Source organism: Moschus berezovskii, chromosome 16, assembly GCF_049115385.1.
Source record: "Moschus berezovskii isolate FMDL1 chromosome 16, NW_MosBer_1.0, whole genome shotgun sequence".
Lineage (NCBI taxonomy): Eukaryota > Metazoa > Chordata > Mammalia > Artiodactyla > Moschidae > Moschus > Moschus berezovskii.
The window spans coordinates 52990638-53013684 of record NC_142475.1 but is presented as its reverse complement, the minus strand read 5'-3'; the positions used below and the strand labels follow the sequence as shown (position 1 = coordinate 53013684).

Sequence of the window (23047 nt, the reverse complement as noted above, 5' to 3'; positions counted from 1 at the left end):
CAATCACACGAAGAGGAAGTGAATGAAAAGGGAGCTGATTCTTGGGAATAGTTTCCTACAAGCCTCTTTGTTAGGGAGGAGGTCAGCCTGGGGTCAAACTCATCCACTGACCATGTGTGCAAAGCGTAGGTGGGGCTTTTGCTACACAAAGCTCTGTTTATTCAGGAGAGCAGCCACTCCGGAAGTTCACAAATTCCCAGATTAGATGCTCATTAACAAATCATTTTCTGGGACTTGGCTGGTGGTCAGGGGTTAGGAATCCTGCCTGCCAGTGCAGAGGGTCCCGGTTCAATCCCTGGCGGGAGAATTAAGGTTCTACATGCCAACTAAGGGCCTCAACTAGAGAGCCTGTGCATCACAACTAAAATTTAAAAATAAAAACAATCTTTAAAAAAGCAGCTTCCTCATAGAATGCATTTAAGAAGAGATGGGAAAATGCCAGCAAGGCCTCAGGATCCTCAGTGAGAGTGACCAGCAGGGCGAGAACCAAGACCACTGTGGGAGTGTTAAGGGTGGGTGTCATCTGAGAACTGTCTCCCGCATCAGCCACAAGGAGAAAGCTCAATCCACACCTCTTCACGAAGGCAGAACGAGACTGGACTTCAGTCCGGGTCATTGAAGGACCTTCTCAAATTGCTAGGTGAGACTGTAAGAGTGGCATCTGTTTGTCGAGGTGAGTCTTACCCCTTTCCTGGCCCTCATACCTGCACCACTGCAGCTTGTTCCAGGTGGCCTCTGAAGTGGGTCCAATGTCCTTTCTGTTTTAAAGATGAGAAAACTGAGCAGGCCTAGAGATCTGCCTGGTGGGGCCCACTCAGACAGTAAGTAGTGGAAAGGGAATTCAAACCCAGGCAGCCAGGCCTTCGTGGAGTCCACGAGCTTAGTCACCACCCCTCCAGTCAAGTCCTGAGTGTCCCTCACTCACTGTGAAGCTCTGCCTCCTCCTCTGACTTCAAGGCCCTGCTCAAATGAATGGCTTCTTCCTCTCCTTCAGAGGACACATGAAAATATAAACACAAATATAAATATAAACGTAATACAATCTCTTATGGCATTGTTAGTTCATTTATTCCTTTTTAAAAAATGCTTTATTTTAGGAGTTGTTCAAATGTCCTTTTTATGTTACTTTGTGTTGTGAGGTTTTTTAAATTATTCATTATTTATTTGACTGCACCAGATCTTGGCTGTGGCACACAGGATTTTTGATCTTTAGCTGTGGCATGCAAACCCTTAGTTGCAGCTTGTGGAACCTAGTTCCCTGAGTAGGGATTGAACTCAAACCCTCTGCATTAGGAGCTCAGAACCTTAGCTGCTGGATCACCAGGGAAGTCCCTTCATTGATTCTTTATAGATACCAAGGGTACCCAAGACACAAAATATAAAACCAGGGAGGGAGGGAAATATGGTTGTAAAAATACGAAAGGTCAGCACATGGGGTCCTCATAGTGATGGGACTGCTCTGTGTCTTAACTATGGTGTCAGATCCCAACCCAACACAGGCGGTACAACTGTATAGAGCCAGACACACACACACACACACACACACACACACACACACGCAGAGCACAAGTAAAACTCAGGAAGGCTGAGTACAGTCAGTGGATTGTTTCAGGGTCGATATACTAGGTGTGATATTGTACTATAGTTTTGCAAGATGTTACCTTTGGGGAAACCGGGTAAAGGGTACATGAGATCTCTCTGTATTATTTCCCATAATCGCGTGCTATCTTCACTTCTCAACAGCCTACAATTGTCTCAATAAAACTTTCAATTAAAAAAAAAAGAAGGAAAATAATGCCACCTAGTAGGATACATATATGCACAGGCCTGAGGATAGAAATGACTCAGTGTGTACATGTTTATCTTGCCCAGTAGACTGTGGTATCAGTGAGGGTGGGGACCACGTCTTTTATAAAATCACAGCCCTAGGAGGAAATGGCTAAGCAGGTAGAGTTCCCTTTCTTGCACTCCCTCTCTCTCTAGTTCTCCCGCTTGACTATATTTGAAGCTACCTGACGCTCATCCCAATGATGTCTGATGTTTTCCCTTCCCTGAATATCATCCATCAAGGGCATCTCTCAATACTATGTTTATAATCAAGATATAAATGAGAGAAGCAGCCTGGATAGTACAATTGCACAGTGGAAATAAGACCACAAGCCCTAGAAAGTGAGGTCCTGCCTCTATATTTACCAATTTAACCCTTCTCTGAATCAGACTCCCTTCCAAGAAAAGTATTATTTTCACACCTGTCTCTCACTGCTGATATGAACTCTAGCAGGTAAGGAGGGCTAGCATCCTGGAAAGAATGTAAGATTCTGGAACCAGAAGAACTGAATTTGATTCTCAGTTCTACTACTTACTGGCTATGTGTTGGTGGATAAATCATGCAGCCTCTCCAGTGTTCATCATCTTCAGTTATACTAAAGCCCATCGTCCTTCCCTCATCTGTACGTGGAAACACTCTGAAAGCCCGGAGCATCAAATAAAGGCCTGTGTAGCTCTGCCAAGTTCACCACCATCTCCTTAATATTGATATTTTTGCATGTGCATGGTACAGAATGGATACTTAATAAATATAGTTGGATGAATGGGTGGAAGAATTAAATCATGGGCCTCCAATGAAACTGTAGTCTTTATTTCAACCAACTCCTAATACCTCACAATCTAAGAACCTGGAGCCTTTCCAGAAGATCTCTATCCTTAACCTCTTCATAGTTCATCTTTTAAAGCCGTTTCCTAAGGCCACTGGACATGACCTAGTGACTAAACAGCAACAAAAAGGCCACTGGTGAGTCCCAAACTCATAGCCATTCATTGGTATTAAAACACCCTCCGTTTCCCTTAGAAACACCCTGTCTGGGTGAGCATCCCTGTCTCTAGATTGCTGTTTTAAAACATGAATCAGTTGAAATAGATGATGGCTACTGGAAGAAAACCTGGCAAAGAGTCTTGTTCTACTGATGTCTTTCAACAGCTGAAATGAGATACATGTGAAAAAATCCTATTTCCTTTTCTTCTTCCTCATATTCCAGTGGTATCAGTTGGATTTCTTAGTGGCAAATTACCGAAACTCTCTGTGGCTAGATTAACGAGAAAAGGAATGTGTTAAAGGATATGAGACAGTTTCAGATTCTCAAAAGTGAGAAGCGAAAGTGAAGTCACTCAGTCATGTCCAACTCTTTGCAACCCCATGGACTGTAGACCACCAGGCTCCTCCATCCATGGGATTTTCCAGGCAATAATACTTGAGTGGGTTGCCATTTCCTTCTCCAGGGGATCTTCCTGGAGATCAAACCCAGTGATCGAACCCAGTCTCCCAGATTGCGGGCAGACTCTTTACCATCTGAGCCGCAAGAGAAGCCCCAGATTCTCAGGGAAAGTGGGAAAACCTTGAAGACTACAAAGCCAGGAGCAATGCCTCACACATCACAGACAGCCCCTGGGTAGACCCCATCTCTGGGTACAGATCCCTCAGTTTATCCACCTCACTGCAAACCAGAGGTACTGCCAGAACCTCTGTTACTGCTCTCTCTGAGAAAATGGATATCTGGGCGCTTCCCTGGTGGTCCAGTGGCTAAGACTCTGCACTCCCAATGCAAGGGACCCGGGTTCAATCTCTGGTCTGAAAATAAGATCTCACATACTGCAGTGAAGACCTGGTGCAGCCAAAATAAATAAATAAGAAAACAGGCTATTTGCCCTTCCCCTCACCAGAATCATTCTATGCTGCACCTGTTTATTTGTGTCACTAGCTTTCAATTAAAAAATCTCAAGTGCACGCATCTGACTGGTGCAGCTGGAGTCTAATGTCAGCATCCTAGCTGCAAGGGAAGCAGGTTTATTATGGGTTTTACCTTGGGAAGAATTTACAGATGGGAAAAGAAGATTAAAGGTGCAGAGCAGTCAAAAAGAAAAACATAGTCTCATTCCACTAACAATAAATAACTTCAACAAATCACCATCAGGCAGCAGTGATATTGGTTAATCCAAATATGATTCTTTGCTCTAAAAAATTGAACATGTTGGACTATTCATCAGTGAATTCATCTGTATCCTTTGTATGGAAAGATGAGCATTTAATGAGAATTTTTGGAGACATTTTGATGAGAAGACTTTTTCAAATTCCATTAGAAGGTAATTTACAAATCAATGAAACTTTGATTCATATTCAAGTATTAATAATATTGGTCTCTAACCCTTATCATCATTAGTAGTAATTACATAAGTAAAGCCCTGCATTATTCACAGCATGAACTTTGCATACCTTTCCAGAAAGGGAAAAGGAAGCAGTGAGAAGAAATCTCATCAGACAACTTTAGAAACAGGGATATATAGAGGTGTAAGACAGCAGTCAGTAAAGCTTCATAAAGAACAAATCCAGTCAAACTGAAGGAACCCGGCTCCCTTGCAAAGGTAACTGCAGAACGTGGAGAAGCAGCGATAAATGTGACCTGTGTTTATTTTGTCAGCGTTTGGGATTCTGTCTTGAATAATGCAGGCATTAGTAAAGTAAGAGAGTATCAGCCAGCCCACCCATCAACCAACCGGAAGTACAACTTGTGAAAAAGCATTAAAATAAGATCTCTACGGAAACGAACAGTGCTTCCACAAAAGCCGGTGTGAAGATTTTCAAAACATAGGATGCATATTACAGTCAAAGCCAAAAATTCAGTTTCACAAAGAAAAACTAGGTTGCCCTTCAGATATTTGAATAAAGAAATGTGACTTCTATCACTGAATCCTTACCACTCAGAGTTCACTTGATTTTCCCAAAGGATTAGTACAGATTTTATTTCTGTTAACCAGTTCCAGTAGAGACCTAGACATTTTTTTTCATCAATCCTCTTATCTCAGGAACAGCTAGACTCACTAGCCCAGTCTTTCAGCCAAGCCATGAGTTGAATCTTTTATTTTCCTCAAAATGAGATTGGTTGTTACAGTCTCATTATTGATGTCTGACTCACTTCTGTGACATAAAACTAAGCTCCCAAGAAGCTTGACTTTTTCACTGCCTGCCATTTACTGATTATCCATGACTCTAGGCAAATTGCAAAACTTCTCCAGACTCTCACTTTCTTACCAGACATTTCCTCACCAGCTTTGGAATAAATCTTGGGGGCAAATTCCTCCATCACCATGTTGGAGTGATGATGGCCAGGAGCCACGACTCTTGGCTCAGAGAGTAGAAACTCACTGTGCAGCAACCCCTCCCCAGGACAGGAAAAGACATGGAAGGAGGAGAACAAAGAGGGCAAGACAGGATGAGGGGGCAAGAGACCACAGCTGCTGTATTTTTGGAAACCAGAGCCAGGACACATGATTCAGAGGAAAAGAAGAGATTCGGATGAGTCAGTCTGGGTTCAAAGCTGACTCTACCACTTTTTTTTTTTTAATATGGACCATTTTTCAAGTCTGTATTGATTTAGTTACAATATTGTGCTTCCATGTTTTGTTTTGGTTTTTTGGCCACAAGGCATGTGGGTTCTTAGCATCCCAAGCAGGGATCAAACCCACACCCCCTTGCATTGGAACATGCTAAGTTGCTTCAGTTGTGTCTGACTCTTGGTGACCCTATGGGCTGTAGCCCTCCAGGTTCCTCTGTCCATGGGATTCTCCAGGCAAGAATACTGGAGTGGGTAGCCATGCCCTCCTCCAGGGGATCTTCCCAGCCCAGAGATCAAACTTGTCTCTTATCTCTCTTGCATTGGCAGGCAGATTCTTTACCACCAGTGCCACCTGCATTGGAAGGCAAAGTATTAATCACTAGTCCTCCAGGGAAGTCCCTCTGTCCTTCTTAGCTACAGAATCTTCACCAGCATCTCTTAATATTTACCACCCTGGACTGCTGTAAGAGCCAGTGGGATTAAGTAGAATATAGAAAGATAAGCACTAATGTACAAACAGTTTTTCGGGGGCTGGGGGAATTGTAGGGGGACACTAACATATAAATTATATACATCGATTATAAGATACAACACAAGCTCAACATGAAGATCCAAAGGTGACCCTTGGGATCTAGAAACATGGCAATGTCTTTCTGCAGTGGGGAGCAGGGTAGGGAAAGAGCCTAGGGAGAAGGATTCCAGGCTCTTTTGAGTCCAGGCTCTGAGTCTTTTACATCTCCTGTGTTGGCAGATGGGTTCTTTACTGCTTGAGTCACCTGGTTGCTGCTGCTGCTGCTAAGTCGCTTCAGTTGTGACCAACTCTGTGCGACCCTATAGATGGCAGCCCACCAAGCTCCCCCGTCCCTGGGCTTCTCCAGGCAAGAACACTGGAGTGGGTTGCCAATTCCTTCTCCAAGGCATGAAAATGAAAAGGGAAAGTGAAGTCGCTCAGTCTTGTCCGACTCTATGGGACCCCATGGACTGCAGCCCACCAGGCTCCTCTGCCCATGGGATTTTCCAGGCAAGAATACTGGAGTATGGTGCCATTGCCTTCTCTGAGAGCCACCTGGTTATCCAGCCTTAAAAAAGAATGAAATTCTGTCATATCCTACAACATGGATGAACCTTGAGGACATTATTCTGAATGAAATAAACGAGTCACAAAAAGACAAATCCTATGTGATTCCACTCACAGGAGGTATCAAAAGTAGTCAACGTGTTGATGAATGGTGAAAACCATAACAATATTGTAAAGTAATTATCCTCCCATTAAAATAAATAAATAAATAAATTCTTTGAAGTAGTCAAACTCAGAATGGTGATTATTGGGGCAGGGAAGGAGGAAATTGGGAGCTGGTGTTTAATGGGTACAGAGTTTATTTCAACAGATGAAAAAGCTCTGGAGATTGTTTGCTCAACAATGTGCATATACTTAACTCCCTTGAATACTCTTTAAAATGGTTAAGATGATAAATATGACTTCTCTACTTTAAAATTTTTAAGAAAACAGTCCCTCAGTGGCAGACACCTAACCTGATCTGTCTTCTGTCTCCAGTACCTAGAAGAGTCCCCGGCATTTGAGTTTGTTGAATGAGTAAACAAATGAACACTACATTACCTAAAACTTTATTATGAAATCACAAAGTTCCAGAGTAGGAAGAGACCCCAAGTTCAATCAGCGTGTCTTCCTGTGTAAAGCGTGAATTCCCTACCCAACAGCAGCTGTGTGGTCATTCACTCACCTCGAGTGCTCCTTGCTCAGTGCTGACTCCCAGACACAGCCACCATCTCTCCTCCCAGCTCTGGGGGCCACGGAACCAGTCTTGTCTTGGTTCTTCATGACAACCCAGCGTTACCCTCCGAATCCTCGGTTTTGAAGTGGATTACAACCCTCGGGGGCCAGACAGTGTGCCCATCCATTGACAGGAAGCCGCAGAGTCACAGAAGGATGCAAGAACTGGCCGGAGCACACCCACTCTGAGCTGCAGTTCACACTGGCCACCCTGTGTCCCCCATGGACTGGCCGCCCTTGCTGCCCTGGCTTTGCCCCATGCCTCACACTGAAGGGGCACTCATGAAGTATTTGTTGAACGAAAAGAATCTGTTCATCCAACTGCCTTTACGCAGAGCTCTCTAAGAGGTAACCTCAGGGAGGAAGGTCCAGTTACTTTTAAGGACTCCAAAGCAAGTCACTTCACTTACTTTCTCTGAAACTGCTTCCAATATTCAGTGACTGTTTCACCTAAAAGCATTCACTCTTCAGCTGTCTGCTTTCTGGACTGTTCTATGATTGTGCCATGAGTTTGAAGTTCCATCAACCCAGCTAAGCCTCGAGTTTCCACAACTTCTCTTGCCCCATAATAGCCCCTGATACAAATACAGATTAAATTTTGACCTCAGCCAGATTCTCATTTCTAGAAATTTATCCTGAGGATGAGATCATACAACTTTGCCAATGAACAAAGTTGAATACACAAGGATGTTTATTATGGAATGATTACGTTAGCCGAAAATGGGAAATAAGTCAAATATTCATCAGCTGGCGGCTATTTAAATAAATGTATTTTGTACGTACAGTGGAGTACCAGGTATTCATTAACAACAACAGGGCAATATGTACTCACTGAATTGAAAAAGAACCGCCATACAAGACACAAGCACAAACTTGATTAGTTCAAGAAGGAAATGCAAGAAAAGGATTTAACTCTCACAGAATCTTGGTACTATATGAGAAAAGAAACCATAAAAGTCACAGTGCTTTTTAATATTAAACACTTCTTTTCAATCACCCACTGGATAATGGAATTTTCAGTGCATGTTGATAATATTCAGAGGAAAAGTAGGTTACAGAACGGCATGTATAACACAATATAGTCTATGTTTTTAAAAATGCATATCAGCATAGAAAGATGCCTGAAGGGATTTTCATCAAAAAGATGAGTATTAATCTCTGGGAGGCAGGATTGGGGTAATTTTACTTTCATCTTTATAGCTTTCACTGTGCCATTTTACATTTTTATAAAACCTGTGCATTCTGTTTACAATCAGCAAAAATTGTAAGGTTCTTTTCATTTGGGGAAAAGAAACTGTATCTGGAACAAGAAGGCTTTTATCAAATACTAGTTAAATGGAAACTGACTCATAGTCTTTTGGTACAGGCAGGATTATACAAATGACATGAATAGATGAAGACCTAAAAGGCCTTCCTGACTGCTAAACTGCACCAAAATGCCCTAGTCTGCGGCCCGAGTCAACACCACGGAAGTAACATTTCTACTTTGTCGTGAGGACTCACCATCAGTGAAACCCTCCACAGTTTTGAAAGGCTTGTGCTTTTGACAGCTCATTCTACCTTCAAAACTAGATTTGTGACCTGTTTCCCAAACTGAACTCCCTAAATGTCTGTCTGGCCACCATTAGGCAACATTTCTAGGTTGGGGATGCACAGTTGTTTGTTGGATGGACGAGCAGGTAGTTGGATGGATGGGTGGATGGATGGATAACAGGAATGATTACTTTTCCCTCTTTTACAGACAAGAAAACAGAGAAGCAGAGGTGAAGCAACCTCCCTGGGGTGATACTGTTAGTCAATTATTAACTCGAGGGTTGGAATCACTGCTGTATAGGGTTCCCTAATCAGTTGTCTTTTATCAAAAGCCACTCCCACCCCAAATGTTTCTTTAGGAGGAAACTCTTCACTATCACTGACAGACATATATCTGATAATCAGGGGTGGTATTCAAAATGGCATGGGGATTGACCTGTCAAAGTGGCACTGCTGCAGGACCCTGGAGACCTGTCTTGATCAGCACTAACCCATTAATTGCTGGATGTCAGTGGATCCGGGGTGTCAGGACATTCACTGGGTTCAAGATAGGAGCCCACTCAGCCACTGGTTCAGAAACTATTTCATTATTTTACCAATAAATGCAGCCAAACACATGCATACTGGTTGGATATGAACCCTGCCAAAAACCCTCCAGAACACTAAAGTTTTACTCCCCAAGTGAGAAGCTCCACTCTCTCTCCACACACAGCACGGCCCTTGCTCTGAGCACTATTTATAACTCCACTTGGAACCTTCATCCTGACACATCCAGTTTGCATGCACAAATGAAATCAAATGTCATTATCCTCTTCTGAAAATTTTTGAGCCTGGCCATAGCAGAGGATCAGGGCAGGTCTCTAGAGGGAAAGAATGATTATAATGGGAGAGAGGATGTGAGAAGATCTCAACAAAAGAACTTCCCAGTCCAGTGATTAAGACTCCACTTAAGGGCCGCACAGACCTCAGTCCTTGGTTGGGGAACTAAGATCCCACATGCCGTGCAGCATGGCCAAAAAAATACAATAAGATAAAATCTCAGAAAGTACAAGACAGCCCCATAGAAGACCAGTCCTTGATTGAGCCCAGCTCTCCCTGGACACACATATGCTGTGTATCTGCAATTTTGTTCCAGGCACCAGGTAAGATTCTGGAAGACAGTGTGTCCCTGACCTCAGTCTGCTCAGAGTTCCAGAAAGTAGCAAGAGAGACATTGGGCATAGCTGTTGTATAAATGGAAAGTGAGAGAGGACAAGAGCACTGTGGGAATTATTCAGAGGAGAGAGAGTTTCTTTCCCCCAGAGGAAATCTAGGAGGGCTGCCTGAGGAAGGTGACCCCCACCTGGGTCTTCTTGAGAAACTGTGACAATAACACTTGAGGAGGGAGGGAAATGTGCTATCAGAGATCAACACAGGCCAGTCTGGAAGCAAACATTATTGTTCAAGGCATTTACTGGGAAAATATGCAGGACAGACATCGCCTTTACTGAACTTGTCCTCTCAGAGCTATCACGCTTTCTCCCCTCCCAGCTTTTACTCCTGCTGTGTCTTCTACCTGGAACATTCTCTCATCTTCCCCACATTCAAGAATGTTGTTTACCATTCACCCTCCACTTCTCAGCTTAGATGCACTTTTTCTGAAAAGCCTTCCTCGATCCTCCAAAATGGGTGAAATTTCTCTTCCCACCCGGGTTCCTACTCCTATCATAATTTCACAGCACTCACATCATAGTCGTTTATTTTGCTGTTCATCGATACCACTTATCTGTAAGTGCTCTGAGAGAAGATCTGGGTGACCTGTGTGTGTGGACCCAGAACCTAGTAAATAGCTGTACTCGTAACAGATATATTTAATGAATGATTAAGTTTTCAAAAATGATTCAGCAGCCCATTTGTATACCATTACCCCAATCCTGTCCCCAAGCAGAGCTGACGATGTGCTCAGCTAATTCTACCAAGTTGCTTTGTAGATGAAATGATACAAATGTGCTTAGACCCCTTTTCACTGGCCCACCCCTTTGCACCAGCCCCAAGCAAAATGAAGAGCCAAGGCTTGTTCTGAACCCACGACTAACTTCCCCAAGGCCCTTGTAGCCATAAGGGTGCAGACTGAGCCCCAGCAAAACTCCCCAGGCAGGTCCAAGAATGAGACCATAGGACTAAAAAGACCCCACTTCTTATTTACAGAGAGAAGAGACTTTGAGGCAAGAGATGGCCAGAGCAAGAAAAGAAACCACAAGTTTAACCTGGCTTTATAGCTTAGTGCAATTACATCAGGAAAGGGCCTGGTTTCCGAAAATACAAAACATTTACTATAACCCTTTATAGCTCCCCAGTGGCTCAAACTGTAAAGAATCTGCCTGCTGTGCGGGAGATCCAGGTTCGATCCCTGGGTTGGGAAGATCCCCTGGAGAAGGAAATGGCAACCCACTCCAGTATTCTTGCCTGGAGAACTCCATGGACAGAGGAGCCTGGCGGGCTAAGTCCATGGGGTCACAAAGAGTCGAACAGGACTGAGCAGCAAACACTTTTACTTTCACTTTTCACCTTATGGCTCAGTTGGGAGAGCTAAAGGAATTTTTTAATGTTCAGAATGTTAACAATGGTCGTCTCCAGTGATACTGTGAGTGATTTTTAGAATCTTCAAAGCGTCTATATTTTCAAGTTTTCTACAATGAATATGACATGTTTGCTCATCAGAAGGGAAAATTCTGTCTCTTAGGTGCATACACGTACTCAGTCGTGTCTGACTCTTTGTGACCCCGTGGATTGCAGCCCGCCAGGCTCCTCTGTCCTTGGAATTCTCCAGGCAAGAATACTGGAGTGGGTTGCCATTCCCTCCTCCAAGGGATCTTCCTGACCCAGTGATCAAACCCACGTCTCCTGCATTGGCAGGTGGATTCTTTACCATTTGAGCTGCCTGGGAAGCCCTTTAAGTGCAGGGCAGACCCAGCCGGCTTTCTGGCCCATGAACTTTCCCTCCTAAGCTTTAAGTCTCGGTTAATCTTTAAGGATTTTTTGAAGGGAGGCCCTCCTTCCCCAGCTCCCGGCCCTTTGGCTCTGGCCACACCCAGAAACCTTGTTAGCAAAAGGAGATATATTACTTGGCTTTGGATGGCTTCTCCATTCTTCCTCTTCTTGGTGGCTCCTCTGGGCTAGGAACTGGCAAAATCCTGATGTCTGGCTTTATCCAGATCCTGGGCACAGGCTTCTGCGTTTCAGTCATCTGGGGTGAGGCTGTTTGGGGTGTGGCTGAATCAACACTCACTGGCGTGCACAGCTATTCTCAAGCATCATGTTACCCAGTGTAATCAAAGCTGCAAAAGGAAACTGTCAGGCGAAGAGTGGACCCATCCGTCAGACACACCTAGCAGCACGTGTCTTAATTCCCTTCAATGACAGAACCAAAGGCTAAGTGCCTTCCAGCCTCAAACTCATATTCTTCTAAGAATTATGTTTTAAGACCATGGTGGCTCAAGCGCCAAAGAATCCGCCTGCCAACCCTGGAGATGCAGGTTCAATCCTTGGCTCAGGAAGATCCACTGGAGGAGGAGATGGCAACCCACTCCAGTATTCTTGCCTGGAGAATCCCATGGACAGAGGAGCCTAGTGGGCTGCAATCCATGGGGCTGCAAAGAGTTGGACATGGCTGAGTATACACATGCACATATACCGTCTCATCGCAAGGACAACATATTATTACGATCACTCAGGGAACTCCCCAGTGGTCCAGTGTTTAGGACTTCTCACGCTCACTGCTGAGATCCCTGGTTGGGGAACTAAAATCCCATAAGCTGCTCAGTGAGGCAAAAAAATAAATAAACCACTCAGTTCTCCAAGAAAAGGCTATTTCCTCAACAGTGAAATGTTTTATTACCAACGCTGACCACTAACCCATGTGACTACCGAGAATTTGAAATGTGGCGAGTGCAACTATGTACATTTCTTTTAAATTCATTGAAATTTAAATGGCTACATGTGGCTTAATGGCTACTGTTTTGGCCACTGCAGTTTAGGATCCCCAAATGTTAGACCTGGAAAGAACCCAACAAAACATCTGGACCTGTGATTCCCAACCTTTGCATTTGGGAGACCCATTCCCAATATTAAAGATGCATTCAGACCTTCCTCATATTAACAGAATGTGTAGTATCTTTTGTTAAGAACATTGTAATAACCCAAATGAACAAAAGTTCAAGAATATTTTAAATTACATTTTAATTAAGAAAATCATGATGATCAAAATCAGGAAATATTCAATAACAGTTTTAATGGCGTTTTAATTAAGAAAAGCTTAGTGGCCAAAATTAGTAAAATTACAGTAATACTTTAAATTACATTTCATAATTTACAACAGCATCCTTATACACATGTAATAGATGTATGTTAAGGCATGGTTTTGTTCAGCCTTCAGACTTGTCTGACGTATGGATTTCCAGATCTTCTCCAATAATTCCATAGCTCGTGAGGACCATTTCTGAGAGTGCACAATTCAATGCGCAAACCAGTGGTTTTATGTAGCCCCAGTTTGAGAGAGAGAGAAAATGGAGCCCAAAAAAGAAGACCTGCCCAAATCACATAGCTAATAACCAATGGCATTGGCCAGACAACTGTCATTTTCATTGTCACAAAGTCAGAAGAAAGGAAACTCACCAGGGAAATTGTTGCTGTTGTTAAGTCACTTCAGTTGTGTCTGACTCTTTTGTGACCCCATGGACTGTAGACCATCAGGTTCCTCTGTCCATGGAATTCTCCAGGCAAGAATGCTGGAGTGGGTTGCCATTTCCTTCTCCAGGGGATCTTCCCAAGCCAGGGGTTGAACCACGTCTCCTACAATGGCACGCAGATTCTTTACTACTGAGATACCAGGGAAGCCTCACTGGGGAAATACAGCTGGCCAAATTGAAAACATCTCTCTTTTTTCCTTCTTTGAAGATTTTGAGGAATTAAAGAAGCAGACATGTGTAATACCAAAGAGAAATCAATTGATGAATAATTACCGAAGTATGCCTAAGAAAGGAATATGAGGAAAAAACAGAATTAGTCTTATAACTTCGAGATTTCTCTGAAGATTTTTACAAATTCTCCAGTCTTTGTGGGGCTTGTTAGCACCTATGGGTATCTTCCCAGACACAAGCAATAAAACAAAAAATATCTTTAAAATAAACCAGGTTTATGAGCTCCTTCCATGGCATCCTGTCCCATCACTTCATGACAAATAGAGGGAGAAACCGTGGAAACTGGTAGACTTTGTTTTTTGGGGCTCCAAAATCACTGCAGATGGTGACTGCAGCCATGAAATTAAAAGACACTTACTCCTTGGAAGAAAAGTTATGACCAACCTAGATAGCATATTAAAAAGCAGAGACATTACTTTGTCAGCAAAAGTCCATCTAGTCAAATCTATGGTTTTTCCAGTAGTCATGTATGGATGTGAGAGTTGGACTGTGAAGAAAGCTGATCGCCAAAGAATTGGTGCATTTGAACTGTGGTGTTGGAGAAGACTCTTGAGAGTCCCTTGGACTGCAAGGAGATCCAACCAGTCCATCGTAAAGGAAATCAGTCCTCAGTGTTCATTAGAAGGACTGATGGTTGAAGCTGAAACTCCAATACTTTGGTCACCTGACGCAAAGAACTGACTCACTGGAAAACACCTGATGCTGAGAAAGATTGAAGGCGGGAGGAGAAGGGGACGACAGAGCATGAGATGGTTGGATGGCATCACCGACTCAATGAACATGAGTTTGAGTACTCTGGGAGTTGGTGATGGACAGGGAGCCCTGGCGTGCTGTGATTCATGGGGTCGCAAAGAGTCAGACATGACTGAGCAACTGAACTGACTGATGAGCTCCTTTCAGTGACAGCAAGCAGGACACCGAAGAAAGAGCCAATGTGTTCTTGGCTTACAAAAGCCATGTTACAATGGCTGCACAGTTCACCAGGAAGAAGACAAGGGTCTCAAGAGCTCTGGCATCCATTCTCTTCCCATTTTGATTACAACATGCTGCCTCCAACACCAGGCACTCCACTGCTCTTCCAGATCACCGAGGTTGGCAGGAAGATCTATCAAAGTCAGTTCAAAGCATTTAGTGTAATCAGGCTTTCAAGCCCACAGACTTCTCCTTCTAGATTTGCATTGCATTTCTTTTCTTTAACTTGACCATAGTAACTACGACCTTGGACTGAATCAAGACTGTAACACTTATAAACTATAGGAAGTTTGGAGATCTGCTTTACCTCTCTCACTCGGTGGTCTCATCTGCAAAATGCAGATAAAAAATCACTGTGTAGCCATGTTAAAAAAATCAAAGGTGGTTCTCATAAATCTCTTAGAAGAAGGCCTGGTAGAAAAAGTCAGCACTCCCTCTGAGATAGCAAGTGCTTTAATTAATCATGCTTGTACACTTGTGCATCCCATGTGAGACTATCAATTTCATGGAGGCAAAACTTTGCCTTATTTCCCAACCACCCAGCATTCCCATGGTTACAAAGCTAAGTCCAGCACAGGTGTGTTCAGTGATTACAAATGTCAGCTTTGGCATCAAACATACCAGAGAATGTAGTCTATAACCTGGTTCCAGTACTCATGAGGCTTTTTTTGTTTCAACACTGACAAGTTTCTTAATGTCCCTGGTTCTCGGTTTCCACATCGTTAAATGGGTTTAATCGACTAACTGGTAGCCTATGACAATTAAAGGACCTTGATACCTGATGAGAACTCCATTCAAACTGGCTATTGTGAGCATATTAATGTGTCATTTCTGCTCCCTTCCAGGTGCAGTACCATGTAACATTCATGCTAGACGTGGCTGATCCACAAGAACTGAGGGGTTGATTTTCAGTGAACTCCCTTATTTGTTTAATCTGGGCGACAGCTACCTGCTGCCAGGAGAAGCCAGAGGCAAAACACCATAAACCCAGGGTGTGGGGCCGTTCCAGACACAGCACAGCATGCATGCCAGCTGCTCCCTCAGGAAGGGTAAGTTTTCCCTGTAATTCTCAACAGCCCTATCTGCAGAAGTGCATGGAAATTCAGAAGAGCTGCACACCAGAGACGTCACCTAGTACAGATGACAGGTTACTGCTGTGAGAGTCAGAGCCCCAAGTCTGAGAATGTGATCTCACCAGTAATTAGCTGTGTGCCCTTGGGCAGGTCATTTCACTGCCCTGGACCTCAGATTCCTTTTCTCCCAAAAGAAGGGCCTAGAGTGGGCAATCTGCAAGGATCATGGCAGCCCATCCATTTCAGCATCCTAGAATGAGCCAATCATTCACAGAATGCAGAGCCCAAAAGACCTGGGCTTGAATCCGAAGCTCTTCAACTTTGATCAAGCCTCTTAATCCTTCTTCCCAACTTTCCTGCTGGCTCAGATGGTAACGAATCTGCCTGCCGTGTGGGGGACCCAGGTTGGATCCCTGAGTCGGGAAGATTCCCTAGAGGAGAGCATGGCAACCCACTCCAGTATTCTTGCCTGGAGAATCCCATGGACAGAGGAGCCTAGCACTACAGCAGAGTCTTAGCCACTTGACCGCCAGGGAAGTCTCTAATTTCTTAATTTCACAATACCGATTAGTTTTATTTATGAGGAACTTCGCATAGTTTATCTCATGGACTCCTGTGACACCATCATCATCATCATCGTTGTTATAGAAGGGCCAACACCATCACATCTCCATTTTTCAACACCTGGGGCCCTGCATGACTGACTGACCTGCAACCTCAGTGCCCACCCAGCCAGGAAGTCATAGGACCTGGACTTCAAGTTAAGGCTTCTGACTGAAGTCCAGGATTATTCCACTCCACCATCAATTTCATGAGTTAATTCAGCCTTGTTCTCATTGTCATTGACATGACTAGTCTTAAGACATCTTCCTTTTTTAAAGCAATGGCCCTTCTATAAAAGAGGAATTTGAAATACGCATTTTTCTAATGTTTAACCTAAACTTCTGAGTCTATCCAGTCACATACCATCTAACTTTACCATTTAAGCAAATTGTAGATGACTTCTGTTTTACATTCAAACACCTCAAAAAAGATTATTCTCAGTTCAGATGAATAGGCGCAGTGTTTTTATATAGCCTTTTGGTTTCAGGAGGCTTGGCTAACTCAAGTAAATGGTGAAGATTATTTTAAGGACTCCCACTGAATGAAATTATATAGAACAAAATAATGGAAGTTAACATGGCCTCGTGGAAAATAGAGCAGAAGAGTGATTCTTGACCTAAAGTAACTCCAGAAATGCTGGAAGTAAAAGGTCTTGGACCATCTCCCTAGTGTTTTACCATCTTCCTTCTACCATCACCCCCCCTTCTCCCTAGGGGTCTGCCGTGTTACCCGTCTACCCATGGTCCTTATGCCACAGAGGGGATGCTTTACTTTCTCATTCAAATTTCCTATAGAAACTGCCCTCCTGGCTCAGTTAATTATTCCCGTTTGGAAGAGTCTCTTTGACACAAGGGCACATCTTAGACCACTGATGTATCTGCTGCTGCTGGGTCAGATGAAGCGTGAGGTATCAAACGCAGCTGCCTTGAATTGAGCCCTCAACTAGGATAGTGGGTGGGTCCATTTTGCTCAGAAGTGGCTGTAAATGGACTTCCTAGTGGTCCAGTGGCTAAAACTCCGGGTTCCCAATGCAAGGTGCCCAGGTTTGATCCCTGGTCAGGAAACTAGATCCCATATTCTGAAACTAAAAGAGCCCACACATGTCAATGAAGGTCTCACCTGCTGCAACTAAGATCAAGTGCAGTCAAAGAAATGAAAATTTTTTTAAAACAAGAAGCGGCTGTAAGACTCAGCATGTTCTGTGATTGTCACTACTCACAGCGACAGAGGAAGTCTCTCCTCTTCAGATGCTGCTATTGTTTCACATAAATTAAAAAAAAAAAAATCATTCTTTTAAATAATAGTTTTCCATGTTTCCTTGTGTTTTTAAAATCCTAATTGATGTGGAATCCCAGAACTGCCTAAAATTATACCAATAAAAATCACTTCCATGATAATCTTGTCCTTTGCTACACAGCCCGTGCCTGTGAATAAATTAGCATGCCCGTCCTCATTTCAATTAGCATGCCCGTCCCCATATCCCCAGATCACTTCCATGGACACAGTCCTTTATAGTGATGGCTGCTCTTTCAGGCTCTCTGCTTCTCTGGATTGCTGCAGCATCCTGAGTTGACAGGACAGTTATCATTGTCACCACGCGGCAGAAGAAAAGTAACATTTAAAAGGAATGATTGGCCCTAGGCCACAAAACTAGTTAGTGGTCTGTCTGTGACTTAGACCTCAGTCTCCTAAATCAACCTCTCAACAAACGGAAAGAAACCTTTATTTTTCGCCAAACGTGAACATTTTTTGACTGTTCATGTATCTTGCTAGCCCTGTTTTAGTGCAGGTTCAGACCCTCATCAGTTTTCACCCTGAGTCTCTGAAGCATCCTCTCGTCCCTGAGTTCAAACTCGCCCTACTTGCTGCATAGCAGGCCGATTAACTGAGAGATGAGGTGTTGAGACAGGGCCTCCCAGGGGGCACGAGGGGTAAAGGACCCACCTGCTAATGCAAGAGACAGAAGAGACACAGATCCCTGGGAAGATCCCCTGGAAGACAGCAATGCAACCCACTCCAGTATCCTTGCCTAGAGAATCCCATGAACAGAGGAGCCTGGCAGTCTACAGGAATACGGCTTTGGACAGTCTAAAATCCATCTTATCAGGGTCTGGAGGCCAAGTTCTTTTACAGAACACAGATGGGGGAAGCGAGGAAGCAAAGTAAAAAGCCCATCAATAGATGGGGAAGCAATGGAAACAGTGACAAACTATTTTCTTGGGCTCCAAAAGCACTGCAGATGGTGACTGTAATCATGCATTTAGAAGACACTTGCTCCTTGGAAGAAGAGCTATGACAAACCTGCTGCTGCAGCTGCTGCTCAGTCGCCTTCAGTCGTGTCCAACTCTGTGTGACCCCATAGACGGAAGCCCACCAGGCTCCCCCGTCCCTGGGATTCTCCAGGCAAGAACACTGGAGTGGCTTGCCATTGCCCTCTCCGACAACAAATCTAGACAGCGTAAAAAAATCAGAGATGTTACTCTGCCAGCAAAGGTTTGTATAGTCAAAGCTATGGTTTTTTTTCCCCAGAAGTCATGTACAGATGTGAGAGTTGGACCATAAGGAAGGCTGAGCACCACAGAATTGATATTTTTGAACTCTGGTGTTGGAGAAGACTCTTGAGAGTCCCTTGGACTGCAAGGGGATCAAACCAGTCCATCCTAAAGGAAATCAATCCTGAATATTCATTGGAAGAACTGACGCTGAAGCTGAAGCTCCAAAATTTTGGCCTCCTGATGTGAAGAGCCAACTGATTAAAAAAAAAAAAAACCTGATGCTGGGAAAGATTGAAGGCAGGAGAAGGGGACGACTGAGGATGAGATGGTTGGCTGGCATCACCGACTCAATGGACATGAGTTTGAGTAAACTCCAGGAGCTAGTGAAGGGCAGAGGAGCCTGGTGTGCTGCCGTCCATGGGGTCGCAAAGGGTCGGACACTGAGCGGCTGAACAACAACAACCCTGACTCTGTGGACTTCGCCCCCAGGAGCCTGCATTCTCTGTTGTATAATCCTGCCCCCACTTTGAACCAGGCGTGGAGAAGACTAAGCATACATCCTTATTCTCATCCATGTGTTTTGATATTCTTGTCTCTATTTTCCAGCACCAAACAATAATAATGTTTCTCCTAAATTTGATTCTGTATATCTTATTACGTTGAGCTGCGCAGTGGGCAAGATCAGAGTTAATATATCCTTAAGATTGATTTCATGAGTGAAATGAATGATTTTTCAAGGTTCCTCCTTCAACCCCATCAGGCCTCTGCTCAAATCCTCAGTTGCTCAGAGACGTCATTTCTGACCACTCACTTCAGTGAAAACCCAGCCCCCTGCACACCCTCCTTTGGTATTCTCCATTGGTATAGGTCACTCTCTGATCCACAATATACTTATCTCATTTGTTTGTTTATTGTTTGTTTGTTGAGAGGCAGTACAGTGCAGCGGCAAAATCCCCGACTCCAGAACCTGGATGATCCTGGCTCTTACTACCTACTTGCGTGATCTTGAGCAAGTTACTTAACCTGTCTGAGCCTCCGTTGCCTCATCTGTAAATTAAGTTACTAACTCATGGGGTTGTTGTGAAGAGAAAATGAGTTCACGTGTGTAAGACATACAGAAACTGTGATCTCATCCTTAGACCAATATTGAACTTTCACCACTTGTGTCAAGGCTGCCCTTCACAGCCAAAGGACCCAAGTCAGACTCACATATATTTCAGTAGAGTCTGATCTACACCTGGTAACGATGGGAAGAAGGACAACACAATAAGGAGAAGTACAGCCTGTCGCACAGAAGCTGTTAACTGACACTGGTGTTCACGGAGAAGCATCTTGCAATGAGGGAGAGAGTCTGGGGAGGCCAAGTGACAACCAATAGCACATGCTTCCCGCAGAGCTGGGAATGGTGAAGCAGTTTACAGTGCGCAAGGCAGGAGAGATGTGAGGGTAAACCGCCATTTTTCCAAATACATTTTTATTTTTTGGACAATTGGGGCTGCACAGAAGTAAGTCTGTGCTTACTAATTTATATATTTATTTATTTTGGCTGCACTGGGTCTTCGTTGCCCTGTTCTGGCTTTCTCTAGTCGCAGTGAGCTGAGGCTACTCTCTGCTTGGGTTGTTTGGGCTTGTCACTTCGGTGACTTCTCTTGTGGAGCAGAGGCTCTAGAGCGTGAGTTATAGCTCACAGGCTTAGCTGCTCTATGGCATGTGGATCTTCCCAGACCAAGGATTAAACCCATGTTCCCTGCATTGGCAAGTGGATTCTTAACCTCTGGACCACCAGGGAAGCCCCAAATACATATTTGAGCGTGTGTGTGAACTGTGTGTTTCCCTGGTGGTCCTGAAATTATTTTAGATGAGATTATACATTATATTGTGTATAACATACACTATTATGTACATTGTACAAGAGGCAGGGATTGAGACCATCCCCAAGAAAAACAAATGCAAAAAAGACAAAATGGTTGTCTGAGGAGGCCTTACAAACTGCTGTGAGAAGAAGAGAAGCTAAAGGCAAAGAGAAAAGGAAAGATATATCCATTCGAATGCAGAGTTCCAAAGAATAGCAAGGAGAGATTAAAAAAAAAGCCTTCCTTAGTGATCAATGCAAGGAAATACAGGAAAACAACAGAATGGGAATGACTAGAAATCTCTTCAAGAAAATTAGAGGTATCATGGGAACATTTCATGCAAAGATGGGCACAATAAAGGACAGAAATGGTATGGACCTAACAGAAGCAGAAGCTATTAAGAAGAGGTGGCAAGAATACACACAAGAACTGTACAAAAAAGATCTTAATGACCCAAATAAACACGATGGTGTGATCACTCACCTAGAGCCAGACATCCTGGAATGTGAAGTCAAGTGGGCCTTAGGAAGCATCACTATGAACAAAGCTAGTGGAGGTGATGGAATTCCAGTTGATCTATTTCAAATCCTAAAAGATAATGCTGTGAAAGTGCTGTACTCAATATGTCAGCAAATTGGGAAAACTCAGCAGTGGCCACAAGACTTTAACGCATCATAGTGGTTCGGAGGCAGAGAATCTACCTGCAATGCAGGCGACTGGGGTTTCATCCCTGGGGTGGAAAGGTCCCCTGGAGAAGGAAATGGCAACCCACTCCAGTATTCTTGTCTGGAGAATTCCATGGACAGAGGAGCCTGGTGGGCTACAGTCCATGGGGTCACAAAAGAATCGGACACAACTTAATGACTAAACAACAACAAAAGGCAAAATGTGCATCTCTATTTTACAGAGAAGGAAGTCAAAGTTCAGAGAAGCGGTAGAATTTGTCCAAAGCCACACTCCAGGGAAATGATTGAACTGGTATAACGGAGAGAAGTCAGACAGCTCTGTATGCAAATTCAACCCCAGTAATTCCTTGTTCAGTGACATTGGATAACTTATCTCACTTATTTGCCCTTTAGTTTTCCAGTCTAAAAAATCATTTATCATTTAGGATGTTTTGGGTTACATGGAATAGAAAACTCAAATCAAAATGCCTTATAAGGTAAGGAAATTTTGGGACCTTCTTGGTGGTCACTAGGAATCAGTAAACTAAAATGGACTGGAATGGGTGAATTTAACTCAGATGACCATTATATCTACTACTGTGGGCAGGAATCCCTTAGAAGAAATGAAGTAGCCATCATGGTCAACAAAAGAGTCCGAAATGCAGTACTTGGATGCAATCTTAAAAACGACAGAATGATTTCTGTTCGTTTCCAAGGCAAACCATTCAATATTACAGTAATCCAAGTCTATGCCCCACCCAGTAATGCTGAAGAAGCCAAAGTTGAACAGTTCTATGAACACCTACAAGACCTTTTAGAACTAACACCCAAAAAAGATGTCCTTTATATTATAGGGGACTGGAATGCAAAAGTAGGAAGTCAAGAAACACCTGGAGTAACAGGCAAATTTGGCCTTGGAGCACGAAATGAAGCAGGGCAAAGGCTAATAGAGTTTTGCCAAGAGAACGCACTGGTCATAGCAAACACCCTTTTCCAACAACACAAGAGAAGACTCTACACATGGACATCACCAGATGGTCAACACCGAAATCAGATTGATTATATTCTTTGCAGCCAAAGATGGAGAAGCTGTATACAGTCAGCGAAAACAAGACCAGGAGCTGACTGTGGCTCAGATCATGAACTCCTTATTGCCACATTCAGACTTAAATTGAAGAAAGTAGGGGAAACCATTAGACCATTCAGATATGACCTAAATCAAATCCCTTATGATTATACAGTGGAAGTAAGAAATAGATTTCAGGGTCTAGATCTGATCGATAGAGTGCCTGATGAACTCTGGATGGAGGTTCGTGACATTGTACAGGAGACAGGGATCAAGACCATTCCCATGGAAAAGAAATGCAAAAAAGCAAAATGGCTGTCTGAGGAGGCCTTACAAATAGCTGTTAAAAGAAGGGAGGCGAAAAGCAAAGGAGGAAAGGAAAGATATAAGCATCTGAATGCAGAGTTCCGAAGAATATCAAGGAGAGTTAAAAAAGCCTTCCTCAGCGATCAATGCAAAGAAATAGAGGAAAACAACAGAATAGGAAAAACAAGAGATCTTTTCAAGAAAATTAGAGATATCAAGAGAACATTTCATGCAAAGATGGGCTCGATAAAGGACAGTAATGGTATGGATCTAACAGAAGCAGAGGATATTAAGAAGAGGTGGCAAGAATACACAGAAGAACTGTACAAAAAAGATCTTCACGA

At 43.5% G+C, this 23047-nt stretch overlaps 1 long non-coding RNA gene across 1 annotated transcript in view; it reads right to left on the bottom strand.

Moving 5' to 3' along the window:
- The window catches only part of LOC129538950 (uncharacterized), a 48714-nt gene extending 36617 nt beyond the window's left edge, over positions 1–12097 (bottom strand). The window contains exon 1 of the long non-coding RNA XR_016039310.1: positions 11817–12097. This is a non-coding gene — a long non-coding RNA (uncharacterized LOC129538950). The remainder of the gene's footprint in view (positions 1–11816) is intronic.
- Between the last annotated feature and the right edge of the window lie 10950 nt (positions 12098–23047).